The 12,279-nt window shown below is 37.0% G+C and overlaps 1 pseudogene; it reads right to left on the bottom strand.

Annotated features, from left to right (window-relative positions):
* Positions 1 to 3,528: 3,528 nt before the first annotated feature.
* Positions 3,529 to 7,249, bottom strand: LOC148873784 (uncharacterized; annotated as a pseudogene).
* Positions 7,250 to 12,279: the final 5,030 nt, after the last annotated feature.

The raw sequence follows: 12,279 nt of genomic DNA, 5'->3' as shown, positions 1-12,279 counted from the left end.
GCTCTCTCATTTTGGGTTGCCACTGACTGCATCATAGCAGTTGGACCGCCTTTCTAGGTTTATCCATACACTAGGTTTTTTTTGCAGGACTGCATTGTGGTATCATCTTTGGGTAAAATGGGTTTGTCTGCAAGCTCATTAGAGACCGGGAACACATCCCCATATGTGATCGACTTCTTTTTTGGTGACAATCAAGGTATTTCCTAGGTCTGTGAGGTTTTAAAAGAAAATGTCAATAATAAGAAAATAGTGAAAATTTAAATGGAAAATTTGGTAATTAATGTTTTTCATCATTTGACTTAACAACTAGGGGGTCTTTGTCTAACGACAAAAGTTCAGGGGGTCTTTGTTACAAATTAAAGTATAAGGGGGTCTTTGTCATTGACCCCATAGTATAGGGAGGGTCTTTGTAATTTACCCTTAAAATTATTTAGATATACTGGCCTCACAAAATATTTTGTCATTAAAATTAACAGGATGGATTAAAAAGACAAAATAGCCTTCACAACTAGAATCTCTCAATAGCCCAATTTCTTAATCATTTGAGGCCCTAAACCCATTGAAATTTATGATTAGATCATATCTTTGGACGTCAAAGAGAAACCTTAGAAAATGTCAAATGTCACTTCCCTCTTAACCATGGTTTGCCTTCAAAAAGGTGTGTACTCTTTGCTAAAGTCCATTTAGATAAACCTCTTAATGTGGTTGGGGTCATTCAACAAAATCGTAATACATGGCAATGGATGAAGTGAGAGCAATGTTTAAGAATCAAACACAACATAAAGGTAAGGAGGGGAGGGGTTTATGGGTTAAATGTTCAACCAGGGGTCAAACCATGATGACTTGACATATACATACATACATACATATATGTATTACAACTTTAAATATACTTAAATATAATGTATTGATGGCAAATTTCTTAATTTTTAAAACAAATGATTATGGTTCAAGTCTCTTAATTTACATTTTCTTTAAAATATATCATAATAAAGTAATATGTACAATAAAGACTCATTAGTTAACATAAGTTAAGAAGTAGACTATGGTAAGTAAATAATATATGAAAATAAGAGGTCATGGGTTTAAATCTTGCTAAGAACATTTTAAAATTTATATTAATTAAGGACCCAGGCAGTTTCATGAATCTAGGACCGATTCATCAGTTTTCTGGTTAAATCGGCTAGTTAACTAATTTTCACTTTTTTTTAACAAAAGCGAATATTGGGGTATGATCAAATCAACCATTGTCCCAGGTCATGGTTCAACCGGTCCCATCAGCCGATCCAATTTGATTTTCTAAACACTGAGTGAGAGTCTGCATGGGAGAAAGAGCAAGTGAGATGCCTTATGAGTATCAGTTAAAAGAGAAAAAAGATATGGTAAGTGATTTATGGAATAGTCGTGATCTATTAAGGATTTTCCATTGTTATTGACCGAAGGAACTCCAAGAACTAATGCATGTTTGTTGTAATGGACTATGAAACTAAAGAAATAGTAGAAATCTTAGCAACGAGGGCAAGATAGATTATTCAAATGAAACTAGAAGATGCGAAAAAAAAAGGAGGAAAACAGAATGGTCTAAGGGGCCATGGCTTAAGGTTCGGGTGGATGTTAGGAAACCTTTAGAAAAAGGCTTGTGGGGTTATTTGGAGGAAGGGAAGAATAGGTGGTTCTCCTTCTAATATGAAAATCTACCCTTTCTATTTCATCATTGTGAAACACATTAAAGAGAATACTCAAATGTTCCAAGGTTAACCAATGGTTCATAAAGAACGGTCATGTGATTATGACCCTTAGGTTAAAGCAATGATTGGAAAGTAAGTTGATAGATTATTGAATATGAAAAGTAAAAGTCCTACTATAAAGAAGGATGATCCAAGGCTAAAGATAAAAGGACCGATAAGATCTACTTGAGGTGCTAAATATAATGAACTTCTCCTTTCAAATTACAAAGGATTTCTGTAAGAGAAGCCATCAATGAGAAGAAGACTCCTTCAAAGAGAAACCACAAGAAAAAATAGACAAGGAGAAGAGAATAGAGGATTCTTAAACAACATAAATGTTATCTTAACGTTATGAACTTTTTTCAGCAATGGGGGTTAGATATGAAAGTGAGCAATTGGCTCTAAGGTTAAGGAAAGTGACTCTTCTATTTCAGGCAGGTAAGGAAGTCCTCTTGAAACCAGTCATCTATAAAATTCCCACTTTATTGTACATCTTGCTTCCTAATTCCCAAAAAAAAAACATATGTGATGACTTAATGAAGCTTTAGAGGAAATTTTGGTAGAGTGACCAAGAAGACAAAAAAAAAAGAAGACAAAATGGATTGTTTGGGGTCGAATTTGCAAGAATAAACTAAACGGTGGATTAGGTTTTAGGGACCGTTAAGCCTTCAATTAGCAAAGTTGACTTGGAGACTGTGTTCAGATTCTTCAAGTCCATGGGCTAAAACTCCAAAAACAAAGTATTTTCCAAAACAAATTTTCCTCCATGCCAAAATCAATAGTAACCCCTTTTAGGGCTAGAAAAGCATATTGAAATATTGGGAGATTTTCCAAAAGGGCATAATATAATATGGAAAGTTAATAATAGTAACCCTTTCAAAGCTTTCTTGGGCTTTTCTAGACTTTAAAACTTCTCTATGTAGCTATGTCTTGTACAAATAAGTTTCACTTGAGGCTTAAGCAATATGCACTTGATCTTTACAGGGAGAACTTAGGAGTAGAGCTTAAGTTTCTATTCACATGAGCTCAGCTTTTTGACAACCTACTAGCTTTCTGTAGGTCTTATTTTTGTAACCTAGGCCTCCGTTTTGGGTTTGCAATTGTTAGACAATAAAAGGGGCCTCACTTAACAATTTAAGCTTTTAACTTTTAAATTAATGATTACTTGAGATGACCAAATGGTATAGTGTTTGTTCCTTATTATCCCTATTATAATTAATTAAATTTTAAAACAAAATATGAGCAGGTTTGTACTTGCCCGAGTAGTGATGATGAAGTCCTAAAACTAATTGTATACAAAACTGAAGTAGTATACTTAATCAATCAAAATATAAGGCGGTTGAGAACTTGAGTAGTTGGTTTTGCTCTATGGATCAGCTTCACTACGACTATAACATTAAGAAGCCATTAAAAATTTCTAACTTATCAGATGAGCGAGCGTATTGTGTGTTGGGTGAAAGGGTAGCCCAAACTCCAAAGTCTCTCTACTATTTCTACGATTTCACTAAACCCATCCTTCCTAATTTTTAAAGTTGGACTTGGGCTAATTAGCTTGGGGCTTGATGAGAAAGATCCATATCCAAAGTTCAACTTTGGAAATTAAAATCTTTGATTGAAATAAATAAACATAGTTTACAAGTTACAACATAAACAAAACTAAGAAGCAAATAACGCACAGGCATACCCTTTCCCTTGATTTACGAGTTAGGACTTTCATATGCCACCACATATGAAGGAAATAATTTTCAATTTTCCTATTCTAAATGGAATATTGGAAATTAAGAAAGTGTGACAAGGGTTTTTAATAGGGTAAACACTTGGAACTTGAGCTAATAACCAAGGCTTTTAGAATAGAAGAATCCCTAGTATCAGCACATGCTCTTCTAGTTACCAATTCCATATTCTTATTCAAATTTTGTCTCACCATATTCTCCACCATTCTCTTTCCCTCATTGGCTTACCTCTGGTTTATAGGGGAACCCATGATGACCCTTCCCGTTTGAGGCCCAAAGTGAGCTCCTATCTTTGTTTGCCTCTCATCTTTGAACCACTACAATAACTTCAGTGCTCTCTTCTAAGCTAAAGGATTCCATAGCAAGGCCACCTTAAGAAGAATAGGAACAATTCCCAGTTGTGCCATCTTCTCTCTTTGCATTGAGCTTTGATGTGCCAGAATCACTAGGATATATGCAGCCAATTCCTGACATTTGGGTTTGTCTTCTCCTACCATAATCTCTATGAAGGTTCCTGGAACCATTGCTTCATTTTCCATTGCTTTCTTTCCCATCAAAGCCACCACCATGTTCCCTAGAGTCACTAGAGTTTTCTTCAAAGTTTCTTTTTCAAAGGTTAAGGCCAACAATGCGTGTATGACACCATTAGAAACCAAAGGTCCTACTCTGCCCAACATGGTGGAGAGGATATGGATAGTCCCCAAACAAGCATTCTTGACTTCCATGCTTGCATTTTATTCAAGGACCCTGGCTAAGAAGGGGAGGATTTCTAATGAAGCAATATGGAATTGGGTGTTGGTCAAAGAAGAGATTGACAACACCAGTATAGAGAAATAACCCAATCCATGGATTAAACCCCTAAACCAGCCTGATGAAGGATGATTTGGACCGACCTAGTAAAGAGGGGACACGTGGACACAAACTGACCAAAAGATGACAACTCAGCCTGACATGACCAGTCTACAACAGATCGAGCTTGGATATTCAACCACCTCGGTTAAGGTGACATTCTCGGGATGAGATCACCTCGGTACCAAATCGCAACAGGATCACCTTGATCCCAAGGCACTTCGGCATTCAACCCAGTTCGGAACCTAAAGGCATCAGCTTGGGGATACCGATAGACCACTACGTGATGATCCAGAAAATCCCTCCAACGGATTCCAAACCTTGCGGGATTACACCGTGTAATGGCAAGCCTTATCTCCTCCCCACCCGGTTCGGGCGAAATTGATGAGCCTTATCAGTTGACAACGTTATCCCCCAATTAAAGCGGAAACGGATCTCATCGTGACGAAGATCCCACAACCGGTCTGCAAAACTTGCGAGGACTCAACTATATAAAGGCTCCACCCCCGATGGTTCAAGGTACGTGTGATTTCTCTACTATCTAGCTCTCTATATTCTCAAAGCAATTTTCAGCTCACAACAACCTATTAATTTAAGCATTGGAGCAACCTCGCCGGATTAGCTACATTGGGTTCTTTGATCTTATTTTGCAGATCCGCTTAGCTAGTCGTCCGACTGGAAGCCAGATCATCCTCCAGTAGGGAGCAGTCAGATCGCACTACATCACAACCCAATCTTCAAACCAAACACTTGTAGTTCAACCTCTGTAAATTTTGATGAAAATCACCTGATCGGTTACCACTTTTATGAAATCAATTGATTGGTTACAAGTTGTTCCGATATCATGTCTTTTTCATCATCATCCTTTTTTCTTTTGCATTTCACATAAAATTAAAAGAAAAATTACATATAGGTGTACCCCATGCTTTAGGGGTAATAACACTTAAGGGCCCTAATTATTAAGTGTGATAACCTAGTATCCTAGAGCTTGGACTTTCAGAAATCTACACTCAAATCTAAGGGGCCATTTGCAAGTCTTTTTTTGGGAGATCTTCTAGAAGCTTTGACAGTCAAAAGATGATGTGAACTTTTGCATCAAGATCTTAGTAGCTTGAAGACTGTTTGGTTAAGGCACATCTTTCCGTGCAAAGATGAGTTGAAAAAAAGGCAAAAAACTCCACTTAGAGCTTCTCGAAAATAGCTTGAAACGGGCTTCCCACATCTTTTTGGGGCTGCGGCTAGATCTTTTCCTAGCCAAAAGGGAAAAGGCCAGAATATAGGTTACCAAGCTTCTAAAAAGTTGATAGCCCACGCGAAAAGACGCACCAAATGGGGCCTAGTAGTTAGCATTTTGTTAGTTACCCACAACACTTGATGTCATGCATGCCTTAAAACATTTTGAAATCCAAAACTATCTTTCACATATTTTATAAGACCATTTCATGAGGGTTGTTTCAAGTTCTATAAGATTGACCTTGCATTAGAATGTAACCATTCTCCCAAACTAACTCAACAAATTCATTATTAGGATTGCATCAAAAAGAATTTAAAATTGGCAATTTGATAATTATACCACTCATTTAAATGCCGATTAACTGTATTGGACTCAAGTGTTGAATTTTAAAAGTTCAGCGTTATTGCTTGTCACACTTGAAAGTTGAAGCACTTTTGTCTCACTTACCCCAAGTACCTTAATGAGATTTTCCTAAAATCAAACCCCAAAACCCTGAACCAATCGACTTGAGCTCATATTTTGGTTAGGATGGTTGAGTTTTTAGGCTTGGGTTAACCTGAACCAAGTTGTATCACCTTACTCTGCTCCAATGATGTTAATCAAACTGTTGTTCACTAATAGCAAACAAAAACGGATGGGAACATAGGCTAAATTGAATTTTGGCCCACAAAATCAGCTAATAAGATTGAGAGGTACCTATGAATGGTTGGTTTGATGCTTGAAGCATTTGGACAAGTGACAAGTTATGGTTGACCTAGACCCAAAATTTTGCCTCTTTTACAAATGATAACATAACAAACGAGCTCATGTTTGTCTTCTCATTGTCTTTAGATTGTTTACACTAATGCAATTTTGTCATTATAGACTTGTAGTAAATCATCATATCAAATCATAAACTGTGGTTGAACTAGATCAAATATCAAATTTGTCTACTATTTATTTGATTTGGTCCACAAAAAAAATCATTGTGATAGAATTACAGTATTGCCCTTGCTAATGATACATAATCTCAATTCCAGTTCAACCCAAATATGAGTAAATACTGAGATTGAATTGGGATATTGGCATAGTTAAATTTAGGTAAGATATTTCTAGCCCCAACTAAGATATATTCAATTTTGCAAGTAATTTTAGGTAAAATTTGGCAACTTGATTAGACTGGCACAATAAGAAAGGAGACCCATAGCTTTTTTTTTTCTTGGTACAAATTCTAATAAAAGGGAGACATAGAATGGTCAATCTTGGACTACAAATTGTAGCTTTTCTATAGGTTGAATGCATATAAAAGATGCATTAATTCCTCAATATTCACAAATATTTGTAAAGAGAACAAACTCACAGGCCTAGAGAGAGAGAGAGAGAGAGAGAGAGAGAGATGGGGAAGTCGTCACCAACCTCTCAAAAAGTTCGCTGAAAATATGGATAATAGATATCTTTACAACTTTTCGGCCTCCTTCTTTCCTCATTGGGAAAAAGTGAAAAACGAAAGATGGGAATACTCAGACCATGAAATTGATGTAATCTAGATGAGCTTCACCCAATGAAAACATCTTATTGGTGTTCTTGTTGGCTGTAGACATTAACATTGATTTGACTAAGACCATTATTGCCCAATCTTTCTTTCCAAGGGCTCTAGTGGGAGCCTGGAAGGTCCATTCCATTAAGGTTGCTTCTTTTGCAACACTTGTTGTGTTGCCACTTGCCATTTGGACATTCTTGTTGTTATCAGGAAAACTAATTATGACTGCAAAACATATTAGAATTTAGAAACATCACACGAGCCACAAGGGATGGAATCGTGAAGAGAGTAGGGATTGCTCTTGAATCTTGTCCTTGATTGATTCAACCCCAACTCCAATTCTATTTGGTTTTGTGATAAGAGAAAATAAATCATTATTTCACCAGAGAGTAGTGATATACAGGATGATGGAGCTTTTTGCCTATTCCCACTGAGTATTGACAAACAATTAGAATATAGCCAGCAATTAACTTCATATTTAAACCCAGAAAGAGATCATAATCTTTCCCATGTTCCCAAGGAAATTGATTTCACTGTGCGGAGATCCCTTAACTTAATTCAACTTTAACTCTGTTTGAACCATGATAGATAACTCATAACATCAGAAAACAAAAAGAATGAAAACAAAAATAGAAGAGATAAATTCAAACATAGGTAGGTTAATTGTTTGGGTTATTTAATCTCTACAATGGACCATGCGCATAAATGATTGCCCCCAATCAATTAAGTAGGTTTAGGCATGGCTTTAAACAACAACTCAAAAATGAAATTGTTATGGCCATCGGTTTCCGAGTCAATGGTTCGATCATCCTATTTGAATGGATGATCCATTTTGATAAAAAAATAATTAAAAATAAAAATGGCCAAAAATCGTTGAATGGATCAACAGGTTGATAATTTGATCACCCGGGTCAATGGGTCGTTGACTGATTCAATGGTTTTTAGCCAGAGACTGGGTTTGGGGTAAAATGGAATCGGTTGCTTAGATGGTTTCTAGGCTGAATGGTGCAACCGTCTGAGTCAATGGCATTTTGAAAACCATGGGTTTAGGCATGGATAGAATAATAGATGCTCTTCTCTCCACAAACAATAGGTACTACAATCAGATCACTGTTTGTACCAAAAAACCTAACATTATTGTCTCTATCCCAATTGGGAAGAGGCTTTTACCTCTTCATGAATGCACTTCCATGCACAAGAGTTTCTGATATGCATGTAAAGGAAAAAAAGTAGTCTTACTTTCTAGTCTCTAATTTCATTTTTACAGTTCATAGTGCTCTTTCTTTATGTGGGTTTTTCACTTTTCAGATGCCACATTGGGGATTTTGATTGTACATTTGGACTGATCATAACTCTCATTTGTTGCTAACATTCTAAGTTTTGACAATTGCTATCTCATTACTTTTCTCCTTACAAGTATATGGTTACTTTGCTACATTATTCATGGAACCAAGTAGGGCTGTCAATAGACTGGATACTGGTCCAATCTGATCTTATTCGGTATGAGTCCATGGATACTTTAAGCCATTTTGGATTGATCCAGTACATTGTCTGGTCCATTGATTGACACATGTACTCTTATCTTATGTCAATGGACGCCTCGGGATATCAATTCAACAAAGTTGATTTTGATTCAGATGGCTCCAACCCAAACCCGATCCACTGACATTCCCTAACCAAGGGCCCACTAATAACTTTATATAAAAGCATTATTTAGTACTGATTGAATCCGTATGTGCATACAACACATGCAATCACTCAAGTGGATGCCACTAACTGGTTTAGGGTTCATTCATCAACATTAACTGATACCAATTCCTTGGTTTTTTATAAATTGGAATTTGTGAATCACACATTTTGTTTCTAACTTCTAAAACTTTAGAATACATTGTCGATACCTCGAATCATTGTTTCACATGGCAATAAAACAAACTATTGTTTTGTGGAGCTGGCCCTAAAGTGAAGATTGATGTAACGCGTGGGATTCATTTAATAATAAGGTGAAATCCACACTACCCAACAACACTTGGATAAACAATTTCAACTTTCATTCTTAGATCAAAAGGCTTCAAACGTTTTCATAATATGGGGCCCATACTTTTGGGAAACTCCATTCAAACCAAGTAACCAAAAAAATTGAGCTCACACGTCATGGGAAGTTGCCAAGTTGGGCTTGGTTTAGCTATCAACTATTAATTGGGCTTGGGCTTCAGTTGACAAATGGCTCAGTGAGGGAGGCACACTGGAAATCATGTTAGGTAAAATCGTAAACCAAAACTCTCTCTCCCTGTGAAACTTATTTTTGTAACTATAATGGCTCCAACTGCTATGGTGGAGACTGCAACAAAGCAAATGAAATTCATTTACAGGTCAAGTGATTATGCTTCTACTGCCCAACTCGCCCGAGTTCGTCTCCACCTTCCTTGACGCGTCTTAATGTGGTGCCACAAACACAATAGCGAATCCCTTCTACACATTGTCGGAGATCGCCAAACAAGCCAAAGACTCGAATGCGGCTGTCGATTTGCTTTCTGGGATGCGAAGAGCATTTCTGGTTATAACTTGGCTAGAATCTTATGATCCATTTGCATGAATACAGAGGCAGAGGAGGAAGACGAGCAACAATGCCCTTTATTAATATTTTCCCAAAAATGTTGCCCTATTTTAGTTATTATATAAAAATATTATTTTTATTGATATTAAGGGCAAAAAGTTGCCCTTATCTACTAGAAATCCATTATTAAACAACATTTTTGCTGTTGCATGTGCTCTCTACCATCCGTTTGTTGTTTTCCTTGCGAAGTCCTTTTCTTTCTTGTTTGATTGATTCGCTTTTGTAAGTTTGTTCTCTCCAAAACTAGAAGAATTTAAGAGATTTCTATTGTATATTTAAAACATAAATCTGAAATGGTTTCTCCAATCTTTGTCTCTCTTTATCTCCTCACCGAGCACCAAGCATGTACTAGGCTTTTCCTCCTTGGTTCCTTACCTACTCCACAAAACTCTTTATTGGAGATACACCACCTATCTCTATCTCCTAACTCGGCTAGATATCTATCCTTAGGATAACAATTATCCTCGAATCCTTAGGATAATTGTTATCCTAATGAGATGTACTCTCCTAATTGCTATCTCCGTAAAACTCTATCAAGATGGAGTTCCTTTTGTTGTAAACCTCTTCTCATTATAAATAAGATCAAGGCCAATGCTCTTCTCATTGTGCCCAATTATTCTTTGAGATCTTCGACTTTGTCTTGGTATCGGAGTATTCTACGATTCCCATGGCTTCCAGTGGCTTAAGTTCGAGTTTCAACACTCAATAGGTGCCTTTGCCACTACCAACACATCAAGTTCGAGTTCAACTCCATATAGTGGCATACAATATCTTCCCATTAAGCTTAGCAATGATAATTACCTGCTTTGGAAAGCCCAACTGCTGTCGATCCTCTACACTAACTGGTTGATGGTTTACGTAGACAGATCAATTGCTGCACCACTACAGTATATACCAGGTCCGATCGGTGGCAATTGGATGGTTGCATCTCTCATGGAGAACGTGTTTGCACAAGGAGTAGGACATCGGTTGTCTCATGATGTATGGAATGCCCTTGCTAAGTCCTTCGCCAATTATTCTCACTCCAAATTGCTTCAGTACAGAAGACAACTTCAGAGTCTCAAGAAAGGAGGTATGACTATTTTTGAATATATTCGGAAAGGTAGGTTTATAGCTGATAGCCTTTTTATTGTTGTTGAACCCATTAACATGAGTGATTTAATTCTCTATATACTTGCCGAATTAGGAGCTGAATATGAATCTGTTGTGACTACTATTACTAATAGGCCCTATATAGAGGACCTTGATGTTGATGTTTTAGGCATTCTTATTGGCCATGAGAGCTAGCAAGAATAGACTGCTACTCCTGTCGACTCCACACCCCCTGCAACTAATATTGCTAATTTTAAGAACAAAAATCAGAACAACAATCAATATACTGTTCCTATGAACAACTGTGGTACAGGCAGGGGGCGTGGTTCTTTAGATAACCATACAAATAATGGAGGTAGAGGGCGCGACAATCAAATTGTTTGTCAATTTTGCAATAAACCGGGACATGGAGCTGTGAAATGTCGACGACACTATGATTTGAATTACAAGAATGAAGAGACAGAACTAGCCGCCTACAACAACAACACTACTCCCTCTCAATCATTGTTTGACCCAACTTGTTATCCAGATAGTGGTGCCACGCATCACATGACACCTGACATTGATAATCTGCAGGTTTAGTCTGAGTATGCAAGAATCGATCAAGTTAAAGTGGGGAGCGGTTCAGGTTTGGCAATTAAGAATATTGGTTTTTCAGTTATTAGCACTGCTACTCATCAATTTGCTTTAAAAAATATTTTTTATGTGCCGAAATTATCTAAAAATGTGTTATCTGTTCACAAGTTTGCTTGTGATAACATCTCATTTTTAAGTTTCATGGTGACTATTTTCTTGTGAAGGATTATATGGGGAACATCCTACTGCGAGGAGCCAGTAAAGACAACCTCTATCAATTTCCAAGAAGTATGATTAGTACGAATTGGCCTTCAGCCTTAGTCATTGAACAGGTTTCCGTTAGTGAGTGGCACAAACAGCTTAGATATCCGGCTATGCGAGTTGTGAGGCAAGTTGTATCCTAGTTTGGATTACCATATGAAGGTCAATTTAATTTCAACCCTAATTTAGTATGTGAGTCATGTCAAGCAAGCAAGAGTCATAGGTTATCTCTCCCCCTTCTTCTACAACTATTTCTAGTCCATTAGATTTGTTTTTTTTAGATGTATGGGGACTAACTCCAATTTTATCCAATGCAAAGTTTCAATATTATGTAATTTTCATTGATGCTTATAGCAAATTTTGTTTCCGTTGCGACGGAAGATGTCTTTGATGTATTTTGTCTTTTAAGCATCATGTTGATATTTTATTTAATACCAAAATCAAGGCCTTACAATTTGATTGGGGTGGAGAATATTGGAGGCTCTCTACTTACTTGGACTCTACCAGCATTACTCACTAGCTTGCGTGTCCTCACACACATGAACAAAACGGAAGCGCTGAATGGAAACATCGCCATGTCATCAAAGCAACTTTCTCCTCGTTGCTCTCCTTTTGGGCGGATGCCGCTCTTACAATTGTATACTTAATTGTCAGGTAATAAATCTTTTGAGTAT

Source organism: Nelumbo lutea, chromosome 1, assembly GCF_056320005.1.
Source record: "Nelumbo lutea isolate HS-2025 chromosome 1, American lotus-T2T, whole genome shotgun sequence".
Lineage (NCBI taxonomy): Eukaryota > Viridiplantae > Streptophyta > Magnoliopsida > Proteales > Nelumbonaceae > Nelumbo > Nelumbo lutea.
Note: the sequence above shows the minus strand (reverse complement) of the source record. Positions and strands in the feature narration are given on the sequence as shown.